This window comes from Phyllobates terribilis, unplaced genomic scaffold (genome assembly GCF_046119375.1).
Source record: "Phyllobates terribilis strain yellow unplaced genomic scaffold, ASM4611937v1 Scaffold_65__1_contigs__length_7625178, whole genome shotgun sequence".
In the NCBI taxonomy this organism is placed as follows: domain Eukaryota; kingdom Metazoa; phylum Chordata; class Amphibia; order Anura; family Dendrobatidae; genus Phyllobates; species Phyllobates terribilis.
Genome location: NW_027362825.1, coordinates 882,607 through 909,930, shown reverse-complemented (window position 1 = coordinate 909,930; position 27,324 = coordinate 882,607). Strand labels below are relative to the sequence as shown.

General features: G+C 45.5%; 1 pseudogene; it reads left to right on the top strand.

Moving 5' to 3' along the window:
* The first annotated feature begins 310 nt into the window (after positions 1-310).
* LOC141193163 (prostamide/prostaglandin F synthase-like) lies at positions 311-26,207 on the top strand (annotated as a pseudogene).
* The last annotated feature ends 1,117 nt before the right edge of the window (positions 26,208-27,324 follow it).

Genomic DNA, 27,324 nt, shown 5'->3' with positions numbered 1-27,324 from the left:
TTTCCGATTTCCCGCCAGGCCAGACCGACCCTGCACACACAGTATACAAGGACTGTTCCACCACCCGCTGTAGCAGCAGTTCTGCCGGAGCCGTTATCTTGTCACGTGTCATCTTTTCAGAGCGATGTTATGAAAGATACATTGTATCGACTTATACAACTAAGCCCCGCCCACATACCATATAAGGCTCTACAGCTCGCCCTTTCAACCCCATCCCGGCGAGGTCCTGAGCTGTGATTGGCTGAGGGGATACCGCTGCAGGACCAGTAGTAATACTACCAGGAAGCAACTCTCCAAAACACCGTACGATATGGGGGATGTGGACCTGGTGAAGCTGGGAGCTCTCCCAGTAAAGAATGCTCTGACCGGGGAGGTGAGCTGGGGTCTGATCATACTGTTCTGGGGTCTTAATACCATTGTTTCCTTATCCTCGCTGTCTAGATCACACCCAGATCCGCAGTCTCAGCTGTGGTAATGAATTAGGGGATTTCATCACTCTCTGCAGTGCCTGGTTATATAGCAATGCTGGTGAGTGATCATTGTACATGCTCTGCAGTCATTATGCACATGTCTGCACATTATATACCCTATAGACTAACTATGAGGCTCACCTGATCACCCACATACCAGAAAGTGGGTACAGTCACCCAGAAGTGAGGTACAACTTTGGGGCTGCTTTCAGATTGCTGTGGTCTCCACAATGAGGTGATGGGGCTCCATGCAGCAGTCTGCGGGGGAGTCTATTCTTACCCACCTTCAACTAAGGCCTCATTCAGACCTCCGCTTTTCACATACCTGTTCAATCCGTATTTCACGTTAACCCATTATAGTCTATGGGGCTATTCACACATCTGTAGTTTTTTTTTTTCTTTTTGTGGACGGAGTGTCCATGATGAAAAGAATAAGGGACATGTTTGTTTTGGATTCAAATCAATAAGTCTGTGAACATAAGGCTACGTTCCCACAATGGGTTTTTGGTGAGGTTTTTTTTTTTTACGCTGTGTATTTTAACCCCTTTAAAGCCTGTGGCGTAATAGTACGCACCACGCTATCACCTCCTGTTCAGCGCTGGCTCCGGCGCTGAGCCCACACTGAACCGGGCACATGTCAGCTGATTTATACAGCTAACATGTGCCCGCAACAGCCGCGGGTGGAATCCCGATCCACTCGCGGCTGTCAACATGTTAAATGCCGCTGTCAATTTCTGACAGCGGCATTTAAGGCTGCGTGCCCACTTTGCGTTTTTCAAGCATTTTTGCCGCTGAATTTCCGCAGCGAAAACGCTTAAACGCTTGGTAATACGTGCCCAATGGTCCCCAATGATGATCCACATGTGCTGTGCACATGCTGCAGAAATTTCCGCTGCTGACTATCATTGCGGAAAAAATACGCAGCATGTCCATTAATTTTGTCGACACGCAGCGTAATTGCCGCCAATGACTTGCATTGAATCGCTTAATATCCGCATGACTACATATGCACATGCGGATATTAAGCGATTCAATGTGCGGATGGTACCCGGGTCTGGAGAAGAGGAGACTCCCCTTCAGACTCAGGTACCATAGTACCTGTTAAAAAAAGAATTTAAAATAAAAAATAAACATATACTTACCTTATGATGGCTCCTGGTCTTTTCTCCGCTGCGTCCAGTCTCTTGTATGGCTCTCGGTGGTGGGAAAGGACCCTCCATGACGTCATTTAGTCGGTCGCGTGACCTGTCACATGACTAAATGACACCATGAAAGGTCCTTTCACACCACCGCCAGACGTACAAGAGATTGGACGCAGCGGAGAAAAGACCGGGGGCCATCAGAAGGTAAGTATAATGTTTTTTCTTTTAATCTTTTTTTAACTATTACTTGGTCACACTATATAAATCCATGCCGGTTGCATGGATTTATATAGTGTGAACAAGTTGTCAAGCACTTTCCAAGTGATGCTAAAATCGCTTGGAAAAGCGCTTGAAAACCCGCATGAAGAAATGCATGCAAAAACGCTTGACAAACGCTTCTACCTGGCGGGAAAAACGCATGTAAAATCCGCATGCATTTTTCCTGCCAGGGAGATGCGGAAAAAATCTGCAGCATTTCTGCATCATGGGCACTTAGCCTAAGGCTATGTGCCCACGATGCAGAAATGAAGCAGAAAATTTCTGCAGCATTTCTGCATCTCCCTGGCAGAAAAAACGCATGCAGATTGTGCAAACGGCATGGATTTATATAGTGTGACCGTAAAAATAAAAAAATAAAAGCTATACTTGCCTCCGATGCCGCCGCGTGTGCTGTCGCGCTCCTTCCTGGTTCCTTCCTGGCTTGCCGGCATCTCGCGAGACAGCCTGCGGTCACATGACCGCGACGTCATCTCAGGTCCTGGAAGGAGAAGCGCTGCAGGGGCAGCCGGACAGGTGAATATAAACTTTATTTATTATTTTATTCTTTTTTCACAGGTACAATGGTACCCAGGTCTGGATGAGAGTCTCCTCTCCTCCAGAACTGGGTACCATCCGCACATTGAACCGCATATAATCCGCTTGTACAAATGTACAGACACGGATTCTATGCGTCTCAATGCAAGTCAATGGCGGCGCTTCCGCAAAATTAATGAACATGCTGCGGATTTATTTGCGCTGCAGAAACGCTGCGGAAAAATCCGCAGCATGTGCATTGACATTGCGGAATGCCATTGGGGACCATGGGGTGCGGATTACCATGCGTTTTTGATGCGTTTCCGCTGCGGAAATTCCGCAGCATAAACGCATGAAGAACACATCGTGTGCACGCAGCCTAACAGCGCCGCCCCGGAACTGCGTCACTTACCCCACCCATCGGTGACCCCGTCACGTGATCGCGGTTCACTGATGGGTGGGCATGACAACCCTGGGTCTGCAGCAGACCCCAGTGGTTGTCATGTACTGATCGCTATGAGCGCCATCTGGTGGTTGGCGCTCATAGCACAGGAGCATTTCTGCTACATAGAGGTGATCTGCTCATCACCTCTATGTAGCAGAGGCGTAAGGACAATTGCTGCTTCTAGTCTCCTATGGAGACTATAGAAGCAAGCAAAAAGTGTAAAAATGTTTTTAAAAATATTAAAACAATATAAAAGTTTAAATCACCCCCCTTTTGCCCCATTCAAAATAAAATACTAAAAAAAAAACCACATACACATATTTGGTATCGCAGAGTTCAGAATCGCCCGATCTATCAATATAAAAAAAAGAATTAATCCGATCTGTAAACAGTGTAACGAGAAAAAAATTCCAAACGCCAGAAATACGTTTTTTTTTAAAACATCGGATCTACCCCAAAATGTCAATAAAGCGAACTCTATAGCGAAATCTCGATCTGCGCATGTGCCGCCTCGGCGCCATTTTATTGAAGTCCTGCACATAAGACACCAGCTCTCACTGTGCACGTGTCGCCCACACAATGATGGCGGCGCAGAATTTCAAAACTGAGTCAGGTCACTGAATAATCAGTGACCTGTACAAGAAGCAGAGGAGGCTTGGGGTGTGGGGGGAGAAGATCCTGCCCCCACGTTACGCCCTGAAGCACACAAGACGTCATTTTCTGAAAACTTCACAAGGTGAGTATTCAGCAGCCACTGAGTGAATCCCTTCATATCAGGTATCAGATTAATCAGCTTCGCTGTGCCATTATAGCCCTGCCTTTAGTTTAAAGGGCTAAATACTGCTGACAGGTTCTCTTTAACGAGTAGGAGCAGTTTGAATTTATTTTTGTTTTTTTTAGAATTAAACAGGATTACCACACTGATGGTAAAGATGGTCACTTGGATCAAAAATGTATGAAAATGTAATTCTGCACATTGAGGAGAATCTTATTTTTCCTCTTATTTAAAGGAGTACTCAGAATTTTTTAATTTCTTCCATTGGTAGCTGTTAGGTGTGTATGTCCAATGAGCGCAGTAATATATTCTCAGGTTACCGTTTTCAGCAGCGCACTGATATGACCACATTTGCGTCCTTCTGAACCACACTTTCTGCTGTATGGAATGGAGGTCACTTTTTGAATTTTCTCAATGTGTAAGGGCTAATGCAGACAACCGTATGATCTGTCCATATAAAATCCAACAAAACATTGGATTACACCCAGACCAATGTTAGTCTATCGAGCTGTTCAATAATTATTTATGCATGCTCTAGTTTGATCTGATATTCACATCGCACTCAGCCATGCAATTCAGTGAGTGCGTGGGAAACATTGGACTGCACTCGGATGACATCTGAGTGAGGTCTGATTTCCGATCACTGACCGAATGGAGAACATTCAGACATTTTTTTTTTCTTCATCTTCTCCACTTGTGCTCCGATTCTCTCATCTGAGAGAATCTGAGCACACTGATCGGAGTGTGATTTGCATAATCGGCACGATGAGAGAATCTATGGCAGTCTGCACCTGCTCTTAGCCTATGAGACACTTAACGAGACCTCATACTGAGTCTCATAGACGTAAATAGAGAAAGCATCCACTGCTCCACACAGAAGATGCAGTATGATCTGATGATTTACAGATGCGGTCACGTGGTACCGGCATGGACCAGAGTGCTGCTGAAAACAGCCAAAGATGGCGACCAGTGAGAATTATTTTAAAAAAAAAAAAGCCTTACTTCTAGATTTTTAATTTTATATTTTTGAGCATGATATGCTGCTCGGTGGAGAATTATTGACTGACAGGTACTAGAACATAAATAGAATAGGGCATCACCAAGTGCAAGCGTAGGGAGCTCCACGGTGCATTGCACTGATAGTGGCCCACATTCAGAGCAACGCCAAATTTAAAGGGTGGTCCTAGAAGACATTGGTTTGTGCGGTATTTATCTGCCTTAGCCACCCTATACAGCAGGAGGCTTACAGGTTTCCCTCCGCTTTTTGCTTTCATGTCTTGGAAGATTTTAATGACTGAAGAAGAGACTGGCTTAGAGTTTATGTAAATGGTAATGTGTCCTGGCACCAAAGTCAGACTGGATGGCATAACAGATACGTAGAAGGGCCAACTGCCCCTAGGGATTTGTGTAACAGCTTTATTTTTAATAGGAACTCGTGTACTAACAGGTCTCCCTAAGGATAGGTTTATGCGATAGTATAAAAAATAGGTCCAAACTTTCATCCAGAAAAGTATGGTGAATTTTTTTTTTCTCTCACTTGTCAGCCTTATACAATCCGATAGATTATATATATATTTTTTTTTTTTGACTGATAACAGTTGTGTGTACGAGCCCTGAGTAGATCAAGACTGCTTGTCTAATACCCAAAGCCCTACCTTGCAGCTCGGGAGGCCTGTAGGGTAGCACTGCCCAGATATGTACCCTGCCTGAAGATTTCTGTGGAGTAGATCCCGTTCTGTGCTGCTTGTAAGTTCTGTGATCCGGAGCATGGACACTGTATCTGCCATTCGGAGGAAGAAAGGTGGTAATCCTAAAATCTTCTTTTATTAGCTATGCATACAAACTGGTGACAGGTCACCATGCGGACATCTACCCGTTTTGTGTGCTGAGACAGTCCTTGGTCATGATGGGAGGTCATGTATGTCCAGTGTATATGTTACATGTGTATCTCAGATGCAGTGGACATAGGGGAGTCTAACCATGATGAATATACAGATGTCTGGACGCTGCTGATAGTCAGCTGTGGGGATTACATTTGACATTTTGCACCTTCAGACAGTTGAGTTGCAGTCGCTGTGGAGAGACCACACCAGCGTCCTGTTCTTCCTGAGAAGATTCGGCTGCCAGGTTTGCCGCTGGATGGCAAAAGAAGTTTCCAAGCTGCAAAATTCGTTCGGTGACAACCAAATCCGTCTGATCGGGATTGGACCGGAGAGTTTGGGGCTGGAAGAATTTGTAGATGGTAAATTTTTCACAGGGGGTAAGTGTACATAGAGGCAAGTTCGGCATTTACAGGCAACATGTTGGTCAAAGACCCCAAGACATGGCGAGGGAGCTGAGGTACTGATTTGCATTCACCGACATGGAAAATTATTGGCTGCCTGGTGATAAAGTAAGACTCCTGTAAAAATGAATACACCGTGTTGTGTCTGTCTGGCCTGACTGGACAGAGCATGATATAAAATAACCAATTGTGACTGACACCCTCCCTGTGCCATATTTTGCCCCTCAAGGTATATATTATATATTGGCTGGAGTTTTCCTTTACATTCTTCCACTATTAGTATCAATGGCATCAATCAAGCTTCTGTAATGTCAAAAAACATCTCTATGATCTTGTCTTATTAAGCTTTACATTTTAAATAGCTGCTCTTATCTAAAAATAGGTTCTGGATTATCAGATGTTGGAGCAAAGATCTGGTTAGGAGTCACTACTGCAGATCATTTTCACAATCTTCTCATATACAAGCCCATAACAACTTGTTTGGCAGTTAACAAAATATGTTTTACTGTTTACGCTGGTCTGTATCCCCCTTACTTAAAGGGGTTGTCCAGGACTAAGTTTTTAGGCTCACAGTCAAAAAAAAAAACAGTGACCACTACTGTGGCATATAAAAGTTTGGGCACCCCTGGTCAAAATTACTGTTATTGTGAACAGTTAACAGTTGAGCAAGTTGAAGATGAAATGATTTATAAAAGGCCTAAAGTTAAGAAGACAGATTTCCTTTCTATTTTAGGCAAAAAAAATAAAAATTAAAAAAATACATTATATGTGTGTGTGTGTGTGTGTGTGTGTGTGTGTGTGTGTGTGTGTGTGTGTGTGTGTGTATATATACATACAGTGGATACGGAAAGTATTCAGACCCCTTTAAATTTTTCACTCTTTGTTTCATTGCAGCCATTTGGTAAATCTAAAAAGTTCATTTTTTTTTTTCATTAAAGTATACTCTGCACCCCATTTTGACTGAAAAAAAAACAGAAATGCAGAAATTTTTGCAAATTTATTAAAAAAGAAAAACTGAAATATCACATGGTCATAAGTATTCAGACCCTTTGCTCAGACACTCATATTTAAGTCACATGCTGTCCATTTCCTTGTAATCCTCCTTGAGATGGTTCTACTCCTTCATTGGAGTCCAGATGTTTAATTAAACTGATAGGACTTGATTTGGAAAGGCACACACCTGTCTATATAAGACGTCACAGCTCACAGTGCATGTCAGACCAAATGAGAATCATGAGCTCAAAGGAACCGCCCAAGGAGCTCAGAGACAGAATTGTGGCAAGGCACAGATCTGGCCAAGGTTACAAAAGAATTACTGCATTATTCAAGGTTCCTAAGAGCACAGTGGCCTCCATAATCCTTAAATGGAAGAAGTTTAGGACCACAGAAGTCTTCCTAGACCTGGCCGTCCAGCCAAACTGAGCAATCGTGGGAGAAGAGCAATGGTGAGAGAGGTAAAGAAGAACCCCAATATCACTGTGGCTGAGCTCCAGAGATGCAGTAGGGAGATGGGAGAAAGTTCCACAAAGTCAACTATTACTGCAGCCCTCCACCAGTCGGGCCTTTATGGCAGAGTGAACCGACGGAAGCCTCTCCTCAGAGAAAGACATATGAAAGCCTGCATAGAGTTTGCTCAAAAACACATGAAGGACTCCCAGACTATGAGAAATAAGATTCTCTGGTCTGATGAGACGAAGATAGAACTTTTTGGTGATAATTTTAAGCGGTATGTGTGGAGAAAACCAGGCACTGCTCATCACCTGCCCAATACAATCCCAACAGTGAAACATGGTGGTGGCAGCATCATGCTATGAGGGTGTTTTTCAGCTGCAGGGACAGGATTAATGGTTGCAATTGAAGGAAACATGAATGCGGCCAAGTATAGAGATATCCTGGATTCAAACCTCTTCCAGAGTGCTCTGGACCTCAGACTTGGCCGAAGGTTCACCTTCCAACAAGACAATGATCCTAAGCACACAGCTAAAATAACAAAGGAGTGGCTTCAGAACAACTCTGTGACCATTCTTGACTAGCACAGCCAGAACCCTGACCTAAACCCAATTGAGCATCTCTGGAGAGACCTGAAAATTGCTGTCCACCAACGTTCATCATCCAACCTGACAGAACTGGAGAGGATCTTCAAGGAAGAATGGCAGAGGCTCCCCAAATCCAGGTGTGAAAAACTTGTTGCATCATTCCCTAGAAGACTCATGGCTGTACTAGCTCAAAAGGGTGCTTCTACTCAATACTGAGCAAAGGGTCTGAATACTTATGACCATGTGATATTTCAGTTTTTCTTTTTCAATAAATTTACAAAAATTTCTACATTTCTGTTTTTTTTTCAGTCAAGATGGGGTGCAGAGTGTACTTTAATGAGAAAAAAATGAAAAATGTAAAGGGGTTTGAATGCTTTCCGTACCCAGTGTTTTTGTGTGTGTGTGTGTTTGTGTATATATATATGTACTAGATGGTGGCCCGATTCGAACACATCGGGTATTCTAGAATATGTATGCGGCCGACCGGGCGCAATCAGCAGAGCGTTGTTTAAATTTGGCACCAAAATCGCTGATTGGTCGCTGTTGCCGGCCGCGACCAATCAGAAAAACGGTGTTTAAATTTGGCGGCAATATCGGTGATTGGTGGCGGCCGCGACCAATCAGCGAACTGTGTTAGTGAGGACTAGAGATGAGCGTTGTTCTACTCGAACTGTTCGCCAATCTCAAATTCGAGCTGTTTTGGGCGGTGTTCGAGCCGGTCGGCGAACACGAACAATTTGAGAAAAATTCGGCTGTTCGAGGTTATGTTCGATAACTGTTCGTGCACCAAAATCATAACTGGATTTTTTCTCAGTAATGATGAAAATTAATGTTAATACGCAGTTTGAGTGTACAGCGGGGTGGGGGGAGGGGCAGGGGATGGATCTCATTTTTTTTTCTCTTTCCCGCATTTACAGTGGGGAGGTGCAATCTGTCAGCCTATCAGCAGCGCACACACGGAGCGAAGTGTTTTTTTTCACACAAGCAAGGGCATGTGTGATTGGCAGTGTATGTCACATGTCCTTGCCCTATAAGACCAAGCCATTTTCCCCGTCGCCACCATTTTCTCACTGCTGCAGCTGCGTGTTAGACGGCACCGCTGTTGCTGTGTGCGCTATACCTTGTTAATTTCAAGCCAATTTTCGCACAAATATACAGATAGCTTGGGAGTAGGGAATAGCTGTGATTGCAGTCCTTTTAAGGACTAGGTTACAGCATTTCCTACGACTTTTATCAGGCAGGTCTGTGCTCTTAAACAGATAGATTGTGGGAGTAAAGACTAATTGTAATTGGAGTCCTTTTCAGGACTAGGTTACATCAGTTCCTATCAGTTTTTGCCAGGCAGGTCTGTGCCAGTGCTGTGCAAGTTTTTTTCACAGCATTTGGCTGAATCTAGCAAAGCTAATCCTTTTTGGCCTATTGCAGAGTGTGTTATTCAGTGGAGTAGCCTATCTGTGTTGCAAGATATACCACCTGTGTATAGAATACCAATTTTTTTACTGCACCTAGTGAAGTAAAATCTTTTGGGCATAGCATCATTCTATTAGTCCATCTATACTGACCTCCATCAGGTTGCAAACTGAATATAATTTTTTTCTGCATCTAGCTCTGAAAAAATATTTGGGCTTCTAGCAGTGTGTGGGACTTGGTCTATTAGTCCATCTATACTGACCTCCATCAGGTTGCAAATTGAATAAAAAAAATTTCTGCATCTAGCTCTGAAAAAATATTTGGGCTTCTAGCGGTGTGTGGGACTTGGTCTATTAGTCCATCTATACTGACCTCCATCAGGTTGCAAATTGAATAAAAAAATTTTCTGCATCTAGCTCTGAAAAAATATTTGGGCTTCTAGCGGTGTGTGGGACTTGGTCTATTAGTCCATCTATACTGACCTCCATCAGGTTGCAAATTAAAAATAATTTTTTTCTGCATCTAGCTCTGAAAAAATATTTGGGCTTCTAGCAGTGTGTGGGACTTGGTCTATTAGTCCATCTATACTGACCTCCATCAGGTTGCAAATTGAATAAAAAAAATTTCTGCATCTAGCTCTGAAAAAATATTTGTGCTTCTAGCTGTTAGAACCTTGCTGTTAGGTTTTTTTTCCTTTGCTGGTCACATGACCTTGTTGGCCTATTTAATCCTGCTCCGCCCTTCTGGCTTTGCTGGACTTCATTGTATATCTACTTTCTAGCTAGCCTGTGCTCTGTGTCTACTCTGTTAGTTTGCTTGGTCTACGGACCTCTATGTTCTATCTATTTTGTTTGTTCTTCTGTCTGCTACTATTTCTGTTAGGAGGTGTCCCATATTCCTCCCAGTCCTTAGTACTTGTAGGGATTCCCTCCCCACATCTATAGGTCTTCGTACAGACTAGATTAGGACTTTAGCAGGTCTGATCGCAGGATCAGGTTCCCTGTTACATCGTAGGGATTCAGCTGAGTCCTATAGTAGGGACAGATCTCCTCTCTTTCCTTAGCTTTGGTAGCAGAACATAACAGTAAGTCCAGCCTGTAAATTCTCTAAGGAAAGATTTTTTTTTGTTCCATCATGGTGTCGGTTCAGGATTTGGCTAAACACCTGCAGGGACTCTCTCTGGAAGTGGCCGAGCTCCGTCAGCACGTGAGTAACTGTCCTGGAGCATATTTCTTGGAGCCTAAGGTATGTTTGCCGGATTTATTTTTTGGTGAACATCGAGAATTTTTTTCATTTAAAAATGCTTGCTTATTGTATTTTCGTTTGAGACCCAAGTCCTCTGGGGATGAATCCCAGCGCGTAGGGTTCATAATGTCACTTTTGCGCAAAGAGCCTCAGGAGTGGGCCTTTTCTTTGCAACCTAGTGATACATGCTTCAGATCAGTGGATAGTTTTTTTTCTGCTTTAGGACTATTATATGATGATCCTGACCGTGTGGCATCAGCTGAGACTGAGTTGAAACGTTTAAAACAAGGATCAGGTAATATGGAAAAATATTGTACACATTTTCGTCGTTGGTCCACTCAAACAGGGTGGAACGATTCTGCTCTGAAAAGTCTATTTCTTGCTGGGCTCAGTGAAAGGGTTAAAGACCTGCTAATTGCTTATCCTACACCTGAGGATTTGCAACAGGCTATGCAATTAGCTATACGGGTGGATAGAAGACTGCGTGCTAGGGTTAATGAGAGCAAATCCTCTGCTATGTCAGTTTCTGGTTATGATAATGTGTGTACTAACAGTGGTGAACCGATGGAGATTGGATCGGTGGCACCTCGCTCTCAAGAAAAACCAGGATGTTGAGCAGTTCTTGCGTTGTTTTGTGGCAGACAATCAAGAGGGGTGGTCTGAGTTTCTGCCACTTGCCGAATTTGCTCTGAACAATCATACATCTTCTTCTGCTGGTTGTTCGCCTTTTTTTTTGTTGTTCTGGGAGACATCCGTCGTTTGGGTCGTTCTCCAAGTTGGGATCTGCCGTGCCTGAGGAGGAGAATTTTTCCGGTGATTTGGAAAGAGTTTGGACGGATGTACGTGGTAATCTTCAGGAGGCCAACAGAAAATCTAAAGACTACTTTGATAGGAAACGACAGGAGGTTTTGTTCGCTGTTGGTGACATGGTTTGGTTGTCCTCTAGGAATCTGCGGTTAAGGATTCCTTCTAAGAAATTGGGTCCCAAGTTTGTAGGGCCCTTTAAGGTGCTTCAGGTTGTCAACCAATCTGCTGTTAGGTTGGAGGTTCCTACCTCCTGGAGAATTAATCCGGTCTTTCATGTCTCTCTGTTAAAAAAAGCTGTTGTGTCGGATGGTGACGCCTCTGCCTCTGTTCCTCCGGTGGTGGAGGACGGGGAATATGAAATTTCTCGCATCCTTGACTCTAGACGGTATAGAGGTAGTTTGCAGTATCTTGTGGCCTGGAAAGGTTTCGGACCCGAGGATAACTCTTGGGTGAGGTCAGATGATGTTTCCGCGTCCAGACTTATCAGAGCGTTTCACAGGAGATTTCCTGATAAGCCTGGTCCTAGGGGATCCGGAGGATCCTCTTAGAAGGGGGGGTACTGTTAGAACCTTGCTGTTAGGTTTTTTTTCCTTTGCTGGTCACATGACCTTGTTGGCCTATTTAATCCTGCTCCGCCCTTCTGGCTTTGCTGGACTTCATTGTATATCTACTTTCTAGCTAGCCTGTGCTCTGTGTCTACTCTGTTAGTTTGCTTGGTCTACGGACCTCTATGTTCTATCTATTTTGTTTGTTCTTCTGTCTGCTACTATTTCTGTTAGGAGGTGTCCCATATTCCTCCCAGTCCTTAGTACTTGTAGGGATTCCCTCCCCACATCTATAGGTCTTCGTACAGACTAGATTAGGACTTTAGCAGGTCTGATCGCAGGATCAGGTTCCCTGTTACATCGTAGGGATTCAGCTGAGTCCTATAGTAGGGACAGATCTCCTCTCTTTCCTTAGCTTTGGTAGCAGAACATAACACTAGCGGTGTGTGGGACTTGGTCTATTAGTCCATCTATACTGACCTCCATCAGGTTGCAAATTGAATAAAAATTTCTGCATCTAGCTCTGAAAAAATATTTGGGCTTCTAGCAGTGTGTGGGACTTGGTCTATTAGTCCATCTATACTGACCTCCATCAGGTTGCAAATTAAAAATAATTTTTTTCTGCATCTAACCCAGCCAATAGTTTTGGCCTAATACCACAGTTTGGCCACTCAGCTCTGCTCGGTTACCATCCATTGTTTTTTTGTGCAAACAACTCCAGAGTTGTGAATTAGTTAACCACCAAAATGAGTGGAAAAAGGCCTGCTGCTGGTGGAAAGGGGAATAGGCGTGTTGGGAAGGGGAAAAAAGGTTGTGTCCGTGGGGTAGGTGCAGAAGAAAGACCATCTTCCAGCCAAACTAAAATGTCTACTTCTTTTAGCGGACAATGTGATAAGATCCCTTTCTTACGGCCACGCCAATCGCTACAAATTCCAGATGAGGCACAAAAACAGCAGGTGCTTCAATGGATATCAAGTGCTCCTTTAAGTGGGCTCTCCTCCACATCAACTTCAACATCACAAATACTCCAGTCCTCAAAGGTGTCACCCAAATCGCACTTGCTTCCTCACAGCTCCCAAATCTCCAGCTGCCCGTCTGAGTATGAGGTAGAACAGATGGTTGAGTCTGCAGAGCTGTTTACTCATACTATAGCCTGGGAATCAGAGGTCGACTCCAGCACTTCTGTGAATCCAGACGAGGAAATGATCTGCACTGATGCCCAGAATCTTTATGAGTCGGATCCAGGACCAGACGCAGAAGGTTCTGACCATAATGTAGACCCTCATTCCCAAACTGTAACTCCTGTTGGTGGAGACAATGAGGAAGACGATGATAAGACTCAAATACCTGATTGGAGCGACAACTTTAGTTTTTTGTCAGGGCAGGAACAGGTTGGCTCTGAGGACGACGGGTGTGATAACGCACGGGGTGATGATGATGAGGTCGGAGATCCCACTTACTGTCAACCCACAGTCAGCCAAGAGATGAGGTCAGCAGAGGAGGTGGAGGAAGATGCTAGTGACGACGAGGTCAGGTTGCGCCTTCCTGGACAGAGACGTAGTACTGGAAGCACGTCAACAACTGCATCCTCAAACACAACTCTGCCTCTCACCACAAGTCGTGGTGGCTCTTCAGGTCGCATGGGTGCTAAGCCTTGCATAGCCTGGGCATTTTTTCAGATCGATAAAGATGACCCAACTCGTGTTATCTGTAACATTTGTCAGCAAAAGCTAAGTAGAGGCCAAAAAATACATAGTTTGAGTACTTCATGCATGAACCGGCACATGGACATGAAGCATAAGTTGCAGTGGGAAGCTCAGTGTGCTACAATGCGGCCTAGCCGGCCGGGCCAACCACCGTCTGCCATATCTTGTGCATCCGCGGCCTCTTCATCCTCTGTGACTGGGGGGACAGCAGTCACACCTGTTTTGGGGCGCAGACCTGCCACCTCTTTACCCGCAACAGCCAGCGTGATTGGCAGGTCATCATTTTCTTTGGAGGTGGGAACACCAGCTGGTTTTGAGCGCTGTCCGACATCGATAGCACCACCTTTGGATCAAGGCAACCTAACATGCCGCCTGCATCTTCCTCACAGACCGGCAGTTTGCCGGGGACACCCTTATCAACCCCGTCTAAGCACAATAGCCAGGCCTCGGTCCCTCAGATGTGGACAAGTAAAAGACCATTTCCTCCTAGCCATGAGAAAGCTAAGAGGTTGAATTTCACCATCTGCAAGCTCTTGGCTACAGAAATGCTGCCTTTCCGCCTGGTGGACACAGAGGATTTTCGAGACCTTATGTCCGTCGCAGTGCCCCAGTACCAGATGCCCAGTCGGCACTACTTCTCAAAGAAAGGTGTGCCTGCGCTCCACCAGCATGTCGCACACAACATCACCGCTTCTTTGAGAAACTCTGTGTGTGACAGGGTGCATTTCACCACAGACACTTGGACGAGTAGGCATGGACAGGGGCGTTACATGTCGCTGACTGGGCACTGGGTAACTATGGTGACAGCAGGACAAGGGGCTGCTGTCCAAGTCTTGCCGTCCCCACGAGTTGTGCGTCAATCCTCTTTATGTCATTTTTCCTCCACTGCTTCTGCCTCCTCAACCTCCTCTCGGTCTTCCACCTGCACCCAAAGCCTGTCTGGTCATGCCACAAGCTTTCTAACTGCGCAGAAGGGATCCTGCACACCTCCTTACTATGCTGGCAGTAGGGCTCAACGTCATCAGGCGGTTTTTACATTGAAATGTCTGGGAAATGTGAGTCACACAGCTGAGGAGTTGTGGTCAGCTCTGGAGAACCAATTTCATGAATGGTTGTCTCCACTGGACCTGAAACCAGGGAAGGCCGTGTGCGACAATGCTGCAAACCTGGGTGCGGCCCTTCGCCGGGGCAATGTCACACACGTGCCTTGTATGGCTCACGTGTTGAACCTGGTTGTCCAGCAATTTTTAGCCCACTATCCCAGACTAGATGGCCTTCTGCAGAGGGCACGGTCGCTGTGTGCTCACTTCCGCCGTTCGCATCCCGCAGCTCAGCGACTTACATCTCTACAGAAGTCGTTGGGCCTGCCACTTCACCGGCTAAAATGCGATGTGCCTACCCGGTGGAATTCAACTCTGCACATGTTGCAGCGACTGTGGCAGCACCGACAAGCTCTGGTGCAATTCATTCTGACGTATAGCCTGGGCCAACGAGATTCAGAGGTGGGGCAAATCACGCTGGAGGAGTGGTCTCAGATCAGGGACCTATGCACCCTTCTGCACAGTTTTGAAATGGCGACGAAGATGTTTAGTGCTGACGATGCCATTATCAGCATGACTATTCCGGTGATTTACATGCTGGAGCACATGTTAAACAGAATTCGGAGTCAGGTGGTGGCACAAGAGGAGGTGGAGGAAGTAGAGGAGGAGGAGTTGTATGCGGAAGGGCTAACATCTGCAAGGTCCAGACGGTCGGCAGCACCAGGGCGGCAGGCATGTGAGGGTGGGGGAGATGATTTTACCAGGGCGCATGGTAGCAGCCAAACTAGTGAGGAAGGTGCAGGAGCCCAGGAAGAAGTGGAGGACGAACTGATGGAAGACTCATCAGATGAGGGAGACCTTGATCACATTTCTGTTGTGCAAGGTTGGGGGGAGAGGACAGAGGAAGGAAGCATGATTGTTACCTCGCCACCAACACAACAGGGACTTGGTGCTCCTGGATGCGCAACACACATGAGTGCCTTCTTGCTGCACTACCTGCAACATGACCCTCGAATTGTGAGAATTAGAAGTAATCCTGACTACTGGGTTGCCACACTGTTAGATCCCCGGTACAAAAGTAAATTTGCAGAAATTATTCCTGCCATAGAAAGGGATGCACGCATGCAGGAGTATCAGCAGAGACTGTTGCAGAATCTTACATGTGCTTTTCCGCAAAATACCAGTGGTGCACGTAGTGAATCTCACAGTTCCAACTTGCCAACCGTGGGACCGTCAAGTGTTCAGCACTCAAACCGTAACAGAACCACAGTATCTGCTGGTAACATCAATTTTGCGGAATCATTTCACCACTTTTTTAGCCCATCCTTTGCAAGGCCACAGGAGACAAGAAGTCTGACACATAGTCAACGCCTAGAGACGATGGTACAGGAGTATCTCCAAGTAAACATTGAAGCCACGACTGTGTCACTGGACCCTTGCTCTTTTTGGGCTTCCAATCTGGATAAATGGCCGGAGCTAGCCACTTACGCCTTGGAGATCTTGTCATGCCCCGCAGCCAGCGTTCTGTCTGAACGTGTGTTCAGCGCTGCTGGTGGTGTGCTGACAGATAAGCGCACGCGGCTCTCCACTGATAATGTAGACAGACTCACGTTCATAAAGATGAACAAATCATGGATCCGAAACGACTTTTCTACCCCTGTGTCATCCTGGGGAGAGTAAAAGCTTGATGATTGGTTAAAATCACCCTACCAACCGTTTTAAGCTTTCAAATTACTAATCATGTTTATCTGTATCTTGACTGGAAAATAATTTGGGCTTTGTAGCAGTGTGCAGCACTGATCCTATTAGGCCATCTATAATAAGCTTCACCAGACTTAAAATTAAAAATAATTTTTAGCTGCATCTAGCCCGGAAAATAATTTTGGGGCTCCGAGATGCGCAAGACACATAAGTGCCTTCTTGCTGCACTACCTGCAGCATGACCCTCATATTGTCAGAATTCGAAGTAATCATGACTACTGGGTTGCCACACTCTTAGATCCCCCAAACTTTTCGATCAACCTTTTCATTTTAATAAAGACCAAAAAAATGGTCATTTTTGAAATTATAAGCATTAGCAGGTTGTTAGAAACTGAAATCAAACAGTTTTCAACTCAAAACTTTATTCTAGGTGATGTTACATTTTCACATAGGACCCCTTGTTCGAAAGGAGCTTCTGAACTCTCTCGTCCATTGAATTTGTCAGGTTTTGGATGGTTTCTGCTTCAATTGTTTTGCATGAGGACAGAATACCCTCCCAGAGCTGTTGCTTAGATGTGAACTGCCTCCCGCCATCATAGACACTCCTTTTAATGATGCTCCAAAGGTTCTGAATGGGGTAGAGGTCAGGGGAGCATGGGGGTCACACCATAAGTTTGTCCCCTTTTATGCCCATATCAGCCAGAGATGCAGATGTTTTATGTGCAGCATGAGATGGTGCATTATCATGCAGAAAAATGATCTTGCTGTGAAATACACGGTTCTTCTTCTTGAACCATGGCAGGAAGTGCTGTTTGAGAAAATCCACATACATTATGGAGTTCATCTTTAGCGCCTTCAGGGATCCTAAAGGGGCCGACAATCTCTCTCCCCATGATTCCAGCCCAAAACATTACTCCACCTCCTCCTTGTTGGCGCTGTAGCCGTGTTTGCGTGGGGTGTCCATCAACCAGCCATCCTCCACTCCATTCATCTGGACCATCGAGCGCTGCACGGCACTCATCCGTGAACAAAACAGTTTTGAAATCAGTCTTCATGTAATGTTTGGCCCACTGGAGCCGTTTCTGCTTGTGTGAAGTGGATAGAGGAGGTCGACAGGATGGCGTATGCACAGCTGCAAACCTCTGAAGGACCCTGCATCTTGTTGTTCGGGGGACGTTGGAGGCACAAGCAGCTTCAAAAATTTGTCTGCTGCTATGACAAGGCTTTTTTGCCGCTGCTCTTTCAACCTGACGTAATTGCCTGTAGGAAAGAGTCCTCAATTTGCCCTTATCAGCACGCACACGTGTGTACTGTGAATCAGCTACATGCTTCTTGATTGCCAAGACACTTCATCCTGATCATCGCACAATGTTGATTGTAGTCATGCCTTGACCTATACACTCCACAATTTGTTGCTTCTCAGCAGCCGACACATCCTTTTTCTTTCCCATTTTGGCAGAAAATGTAGGCTGCTTAATAATGTGAGAGAGCCTTCTTAAGTAGTCTTGCCTTTCATTGGACACACCTGCCAAACTAATTAGCACAGGTGTCTGCAATTGCTTACAGTGATATAAAGAGCCCTGACACACATCACCATCAATGAGTTTAACTGACAAACAAATTCTTCCCTTATCACTCCTAAACACTTTTTGCATAATAATTTGGAACGTGGTGTACATGTGCTTTTCCACAAAACACCAGTGGTTCACGTAGTGAATCTTACAGTTCTAACTTGCCAACCGTGGTCTGTATGGAATTGTTCAATAAAGGGCCCAAAATGAAGATAACATAGATGGGAGAGGTCTCTATGAATAGGAATTCCTAAGTATTTGATACCCTGTGAGGGCCAGGCAAAGGGAAAGTTGGACTGGATGGAATCCTATATGGATTTAGGGAGGGAGACATCGAGGGCCTCAGACTTCGCTGCATTGATTTTAAAATTTTACCATGTAACAAAGTGATCTATTTCAGCCATAACAGCAGGGATGGATATATGTGATTGAGTGATATATACTAGGACATCATCAGCAAATAGAGAGCACTTGTACTCGGTGCCTCCCACCTCAATCCACCTAATATTGGGGTTATGGCGAATTGATGAGAGCAGGTGCTCCGTCACTAGGATGTATAAGAGAGGGGACAGAGGACATCCCTGCCTTGTCCCATTGGTGATTGTGAAAGGTGATGAAAATGTTCTGACGCACCCCCTGGGCCTTGGGACACCCGGAGCCGGACCCTTTTCGGTGGATGCTGGTGGTTGTAGTCTTCGTGGCGGCGACCCGGTTCCGTGGCTCAGGGCGGTCAAACCAGTGGTGGAACTATTTATGTGGTTTTGATGTTTAAATGTCCGACTACGCCACCCGTGGATTGCGGTCAGAGTGAACCGCCGCTACAGGGCAGACCGCTAAGGCTGGTGTTGTGGGTGCAGCAGAGCGTAGCTTAACTCCCCACGGGAGGAGTATAGCCTCAGGGCAGTGTATGCGGAGAATGGGGGTGATGGTGCAGGGCAGCAGCAGTAATGACACGGAGTCAGTGATGCAGTTCAGGGCCTTTACTCACAGTTCTTATTATCCAGACCACGTCTGCAGGTAACGGCTGCCCACGTCGTACTGTGCTCACCAGGTGAGGGGCTCAGACAACTCCCAGATAACTTTGGAGTGCTTCACAGGACCCCCTTTGTGTGTCCTTTGTCTGGCCTTTCTTACCAACACTTCTGTCCGGCTGCCTCGGGCCTCCTCTTGGTAAACTTGGCGCCAGTTTCCCTGACCCTATGTGGTGCCTTCCTAGCGGGTGGAGCAAGGGGCTGCGCCACATAAAATGTCAGAGCCTCCGGTTTCTAGCTGAGGGTCGTTTCCTGCCTCCACTAGTTCGGGGACCGGTCTCCCCCTTTGGCCTGACCCCTCCACGCAGGTGGATTCGGGCGTGCGGTGGCGACTCGCCCGTCCGCACCCCTGGGATCCCTTCATTCCTCGTTCCTGGAGCCTTCTCCGCTTCTCTTCCTTCCTTCTCCGCTCCTCTTCCTTCCTTCTCCCTCTTGCAGGCCTGGGCCTCTGTTACTAGGCCCGCCTCCGGAGCAGAGCTCATGCAGAGCCCCTGCTCCCTGCCACTTCTGCTCAGACTTCTCTGCACTGAACTAAGATGGTGCCCACCTTTTATACTCCCTTCTCAATGCACCCAGGAACTGCTTCCTCCCTGCTCCTGCACTGCAGGGTTCCCCTTCCTCAGTGTTCCCTCCCCCCCACTCCAGCCAGGGACAGGGACTGTCGTGCCCATCTCAGGGGCATATTGGTCGCCCTGCCCCACGGCAATGTGGTGTAATGCATGCAGGTGTCGGGTCCTGATCCACACTCCATCCTTATCTGAGAGTGAGATATCACACCTCTGGGTGAGGTGCAATACGTCTGTAGCAACCGAGCCCTCGGTGCTACAGTTCCATTTATCTTCAGCCTAGGTGACGTATTGTGATACAGGGCCGTGATTTTGGCTATAAAAGGGTCCCCTAGACCCCTACCCCAAGCTTTTTAAAAGAATCATATATGGCTTGCCAGGAGACTCTATGGAATGCTTTCTCAGCATCCAACGAGAGTATCTACTTACAAATTTTTAACTGCATCTAGCCCAGGAAATACTTTGTGCCTAGTAGCAGTGTCTGCTAGTCAGCGGATTATCCCGGCTGTTAAGCAAGCTACACCACCTGTAGTTTGGACACTTAATTTTTTCAAAGGAAATGCTTCGGGACCACGGGATACTTAGTGAAGAGCATCAGGAGGCACCCCAAGGCATAGGGGCTGGGACTGGCACTAGGATGCCTTGCGGTGGACAGCCGAGCTCGATCCTTATAAAAGCTTTTTAACTGCAGCAGCTTTAGTGGACGCTACTGGAGCTGGAATTACGCGGCTGCTGGCATGAGACTTGCCCTCCAATAGATCCTTGTAAATGGATTTAAAGTGTATTCATTCAAATTAGAGAGACAATTTAAATTAAAAAGCTTAGAGCTGCCTCCACCACAGGGGGGCTCTCTCGACCCACCAGCGGACAGGCACCAGTATTGGGAGAGGGGGGCTGGCCGTCAGGGTTCACCGCGGCTCTGGCACAAACCCGGCGACACGGAGGTGGCACGGGCAGGAGCGGACTGGCCGTGTCGGCTTCTCACTTTTTGGATTTTAGAAGGGCATGACATGCCTATATCTGTGTCTCCCCCTCCTTTTACTCCTCCACCTCTTTTCTTTTCGCATGACTATATGTACTTGTCACTTTTCCATGTGTTAGTTGTGTCTTCTGAGCAGTTTGTCAGCTTTTGGACACCTTTGAAGGTGTTTTCTATGTGTTTCTATGTGTTTTTGTTTGCCTGCCATTGGTTTTAACAGTGTTCGAAGGTGTTCGACGAACAGTTCGACGAACAGTTCGGCGAACACACGGGTGTTCGACGAACCAAACCGAACTCGAACACTACGGGGGTGGCTCAACACTAGTGAGGACGAGATAGCTTGTTTAAATTTGGCGCTAAAATCGCTGATTAGTCGCGACCGCGTCCAATTAGCAAAACGGTGTTTAAATTTGATGCCAATATCGCTGATTGGTCGCGACCAATCAGCAAACCATATTACTGAGGACCGGGCAGCGGCACCGTCCCTCCCTTCACACTTGCCGTCGGGAGATCAGCGGCCCAAGCCGCTGATCTCCCGACGGTAGCCGCATGGAGGTTAGCGGCGCCGCCCATCGGGGTACTTGTGCTGCCAGCAGCGGGGAGATGAGCGGCTAGCGCCGCTCATCTCCCGGCTACATCGCCGCTGACTTCCGTCCGGCAGATGAGCCGGTAACGGCCGCCATCTTTTTGTGAAATCCTGCGTCGCTGATTGGCCGCGGCCGGACCAATCAGCTACGCGGGATTTCCTGGACAGAAAGACAGACAGACTGACGGGATAAGACGATTATATATATATTAGATATCTCTTGCTTAACTGTTCACAATAACAGTAATTTTGACCAGGGGTGCCCAAACTTTTACACGCCACTGTGCCTGCCGGCGAATCAGCTGCTCCACATCAACAGAGCAGCTTTTCTTCCAGGCTGCTTTTTTGAAGGGGTGTGATTGCTGAAAAAAAAAAAATAGTCCTAGATAACCCCTTAAGTGCTGTAAGAATGCACACAGTAGTTTTGCCCACAGAACATAAGATACTGCATTGTTTTAAGGGGAATCTGCATAAACAGCACCTATGTCTTGCAGACTGTACATGAAATAAAATGATCAGAAAATAAGATTTCCCACAATCCTGTGATGTTATTGTTATCCCCCTTAATAAAAGAAGGAATGGTTAATAACATATTTTATTGAGAAGTAGCTAATTATGCAATGTCATGACATGATGCATACAAGGAGGAGCTTCAGCCTGTGGTGGGCATATGATATAAGTCGTCCTTGAATTACTCCAGGTTTTGCGCAATAGTTTTATGGCTTTTTGCACAACCCTGATTGCCATTCCCTTATCTTGTTAATGAACATCACGCCTTGTAAACTCAACAGCACTCGGCTGCCTTTTATTCTCTGTAGTTTTCTGGCTTTTGATGTTGTGGAACTACAAATCTCTGCTTTATTTCAGAATTATAACTGGATGAATCCAAGCAGAGCTACAAGGAGCTGGGATTCAAGAGGTCGGTGTCTGAAAAGTCCATAAAGTTCGGCTACGACCGATGGTTATATTAGACAACCTTGTGTCCTAGCCTAAGCAGAGGTGGGCTAATTCGTAGTTTTCGTTTAAAGGAAACTTGTCCCCAAGTTTTCCAAATATAAAGTACAGGAAAAGGGGAAATCCAGAATTCGAATCTTCGTATAAAAGTACTATTTTATTTAAAAGCACGCAGATGTGTATGGTCATATCCAATAAATTAGTCCCAAAAAAACATGAATAAGGGGGGAATTATTCACTGGCAAAAGCGATTCAAACTGAAGTTCCTAATCATTGCAGTGATGACAGTCCTGGTGACAGGTACCCTTTTAAAGCCATGTGTTTTATGCTATTTAAAAGAACAACAAAAAAAACACATACATATAAATAAATCTTTTTTTTAAATACCCGTGGCCACATAACCTTCTGCTAAGGAGCACTATATTAGGGAATCTTTTTCTATGCAATATACTGAGGGTTCACTTATGTTTATTTCTCATTGTAGGTATAATACTCTTTCTATAGTTCCTGCAGCTCTTGGGGAAAAAGGTTTGAGATATTGTCACCAAGGTGAGAATATACTTATGCAGAAAATATATATATGTCAAGCGTTTTTGCATGCATTTCTGCATGCGGGTTATCAAGAGCTCTTCCAAGCGATTTTTAGCTTCACTTGGAAAGTGCTTGACAACTTGTTCACACTATATAAATCCATGCAACCGGCATGGATTTATAGTAGTGTGACCAAGTTAGTTAAAAAAAAAGAATAAAAATGGTAAATAAAATTTTTTATACTTGCCTTCCGATGTTCTCCCGGTGTTTTCTCAGCTCCGTCCGGTGTCTTGGGCGGCTCGCGGTGGTGTGAAGGACCTGCGGTGGCGTCATTGAGTCGTGTCAGGTCACATGACTCAATGACGTCATGGCAGGTCCTTCACAACACCACGACCCATACAGCAGACCAGACGGAGCCGAGAAAACACCAGGAGGACATCAGAAGGTGAGTGTAATCTTTATTTTTTATTTTAAATTCTTTTTTTTAACAGGTTCTATGGTACCTGGGTCTGGATGAGAGTCTCCTCTCCTCCAGACCTGGGTACCATCCGCACATTGAAACTCATAATATCCATGTGTACAAATGTACTAACACGGATATTATGCGTTTCAATGCAAGTCAATGGCGGCGATTACGCTGCGTGTCCACAAAATTAATGGACATGCTGCGTATTTTTCCGCAATGATAATCCACAGCGGAAATTTCTGCAGCATGTGCAGAGCACATGCGGATTATCCTTGGGGACCATGGGGCACGTATTACCAAGCGGTTTTTAAGCGTTTTTGCTGCGGAAATTCAGCGTCAAAAACCCTTGAAAAACGCATAGTGGGCACGCAGCCATAAGGTGTCCATATCCCCAAGCGCTCACACTATTAAATAGGATAAGCAATTCTGCAGAAGAATTTGCTCAGGATACAGGGTGTTAGCAGAGGGTTAGAAACAGATTAGACGATGAGTACACAGCGCACACTTAACAAGTAAAGCTAAACATGATTAGAGTGCAAATAGTGTACCAAGGTAGAGTAGATAATGTAAAAATAATACAGGCTCATTACCATATCATTACAGTCACAGGTCAAAATGAACAGCTTCACATCCCAGGCCAACCTTGATCTTTATTTAAAAAAAAAAAAAAAGGTCCAATTGAGGAAGTTTTTCCTTCTCAAATATAACAATGAACCTTGTCATATGGAAACAGACTTGGGGCTCTTTCACACATCAGTATTTCCGGTACGTGTGATGAGTTTCCACACGTACCGGAAACACTGGCACATGTAGACCCATTCAAATCTATGGGTCTGTGCACATGTCAGTGTGTTTCCATGAACCATGCGTCTGTGTGCTCCACAAGCTGACATGTCAGTTTTTTGAACGAAAGCACGGATCATATAAACCCGTAAACACGTGCCTAACACGGATGCCATCATTGTGACATGTACCGGCGCTTGGGAAACAGTGTACAGTTAGCCCTGTTCCCGAGCGCCGGATGCTGAATGCTGTACTCTTCATGGTTTCCTGCCGGCGCTGCGATCAGCACCAGCAGGGACAATGATGAGACTAGTAGGGTCTGCTCCCGCAGTGTCCACCTGTAAAAATAAGAATAAAATAAAAAATCCTTATACTCACCTGTCCTAAGTGTTCCCGTGTATGTTGTAATCCATGCGACTCATCAGCAGAGGAGTCGGGGAGAATGAGCGGGTCCTGGAGCTGTGCTTAGTGAGTGACGGACATCGCTCCTGAGCTCCGGGGCCCGCTCATGACAGCCGCTCATTCTCCTCGGCCTCAGCGGTCGTATGGATTACAGCCAGGGACATTTAGGACAAGTGAGTATAAGGATTTTGGATTTTATTCTTATTTTTACAGGTGGACACTTCGGGAGCAGAATACTACTCTCCATTGTGTCCCTGCTGGTGTCGATCACAGTGCCTGCGGGGGACAATAATGAGGGCAGTGTTCAGCACCCTGCATTTGGGAATAGCACTAACTGTACACTGATTCCCAAGCGCCGGTACGTGTGCTCTTGATGCGGCACACGGTTGCCACACGTGTGACACACACGGGACGTGGATATCTCCACTACCGGAAATATACGGACAGACGTGTGAAACCAGCCTTAAAGTAGTTGTCCTACAAACAAAGTCAATTTTAAGTAATAGATCTTAGAATAAAATATTTGTAATATGTTATGTAAGAGCTGTAGAAAGCATATGGCTAATTTAAATATGTAATAACAAAGGTTAAAAACCTTGAATAATACAGATCATAAAGTCTAATGCAAACAAGTGCCCCCCCACTCCCAAACACAGTAAGATACCTCCACAGTGAATTCCTCCATATTATGGTGACCCCATCACAGTATGATTGCTCACACAGAGTAATGGGCCCCGCATAGCGCTCTGTACGGAGTAATGGGCCCTGCATAGCTGGCCCCACATGATCCTCTGTAGAGTATAATAGGCCCCACATTAAACAAAAAAAAATACTCCCTTCTCCTCATTCGACTTCCCCCTGCTCCAGTCTCTGCAGTGCATCTTCTGATCCTTTGCACTGCTTGGAACAGTGGGTGCGTTGTAATGACATCATCGCGCCCGCTGCGCTGAAACGTCAGATGTAGAGGGAGAATGATGGGAGAGGGAGCGTCGGCTGAAACTCCTTCCATCATTGCTTTCAATATTGTCAGCATCCAGGATGCTGATACAGTTGAAAGTGCGATGCCGGGTGGGTGGCCTGCCTGGCGTTGTGGGCTAAATACAGTCGCCCTGCTGACCAGAGTTTGAGATATGTGCCCTAGAGTATAAATCCCTGTACATTGTGAGCCCTCGCGGGCAGAGTCCTCGCTCCTCCTGTACCAGCCGCCGGCTTGCATTGTTCAAAATTTACTGTAATTGTTTGTGCTATGTATATCCCTTTCACATGTAAAGCTCCATGGAATGAATGGCGCTATAATAATAATACGTTTTTCTTGACGGATGATAGTGTTTACCTAAGTTAGACTTTATTTCAACTAACTTACATTTTACAGGCAAATGCAGATGGGGTGCAAGGAAGCTTCAGTGGAGATCTCCTGCAGAGTGGGGGGATGTTGATTGTCACTAAAAGTAAAAGGATTTTATATGAATTGTTCACAAATTAGAATTGTAAGAATTTATCTAAAACAACCACAAGATGGCAGGATGGAGCTTATCAGGCGAAGATAGTGAGGAAGAAGGGTAAAGCCTGTCATAAATCTATAGAGCTGGGGGTCCACAGCGTGTGGCTCCCCAACTATTATGAAACTACAGCTCAGTATGTTTTAATAGGAGATATCCATCACTGCTATTTTTTTATTTTTTTGCTGAAATTAAACTGTTTAACTTGCTCTATCCCCCTTTTTTCTTTTTTTCTTTTTTTTACAAGGAGGAGAAGAAGTTTTGCTTCACTTTGTACAAGATTCCCCTGGTGAGCACATTTCTCTAGAAACCTTAGTGAAAACTCTGGGAATTTCTGCAAATGTGACTGAAGGACAGCGCCCTCAGGTAACTCATATGGAGCAGGACCTGTTAGTGGACTGCTCTATTCTACCTTTTTCTACTCTCCTTACCCTAAAGTGAATTTTCGCCTTTTACTTCCATATAATTTCTAGCTTCAAGATTAATTTAATCTACAAGACTATCCCTACAGCAGGGGGTGCTCTGAAACAGAGCTCCAAATCTTCTACAATAGGTTGATTTTGTAGTTGATGTATTAAGACTGACTTTGTGCATTAAAGTTTTTAATGAAGGGCTCGCTGGTGTACGTTGTGCCAATTCATTAAAGGGGATATCCAGGACTATTTTTAAAAATTTTTTTAGTACAGGCCTAAGAACTAACAGGTAAGTAGTTGCGCCGATCTCTGCAGACACAGACCGCTTCTGCAGGAAATTCTACTGCTTCCGCTCTGCTCTGTTGACAGGGCGTGACTGCCAATTTCATGCTGACTGACAGCCGGCTCCCCGCTGCCTAACTGCAGGGAGCTAGGTGTCAGTCATTATCATATTTCTTGCACTGACTGGAATCTTCATTGCTTGAAATCCCACTTCTGACTAGAGGGGTCTCACACTATTCTAATGGGCCATAACATGAATGGAGGGTCCCCTTTGTCACTAAAAAACGTATTCATTGTAAACTCTAATGAAACAAACTGTAACTCCCTAATTGTATTTGTTTTTATTTATTGCTGTTTTACAAGATCTCTGTTTGCTGTTAGCAAATGGAAATCTTATTCCTTAAAGGGGTACTCTCATGTTTTCTCCAGAGCAGCTCACAGCTCTGCAGTTCTGTGCTTTCTTGTTGCTTGGGGGAGGGGTGGGTGCTCCATGTTGAGTGACAGTTCTAGCCAGGGTCTTCGTCCTGCTACAACACATTAATGCTCTGTCAGTGTTTGTTCTTCCTCTTTACTCATCACTATATTTGCACTTAGACATAAGGTGCATTTGAACAATTACAGTGGTGGCTAAAAGTATTGGCACCCCTGCAATTCTGTCAGATAATACTCAGTTTCTTCCTGAAAATGATTGCAATCATTGCTGCTGATTTTTTAGTTGTAATATGGATTCTAAAATACAGCCGTTTAATGTCTGTGTGAAGTTGGCCTTTAAAATCGTTGTCCAACCTTAGGTACAAGTTGTAGCGTCGGCGTCCCTGCCTCCTGCTAGGCAGGGACGCTGTTCCCCTCACCTCTCCGCTCCG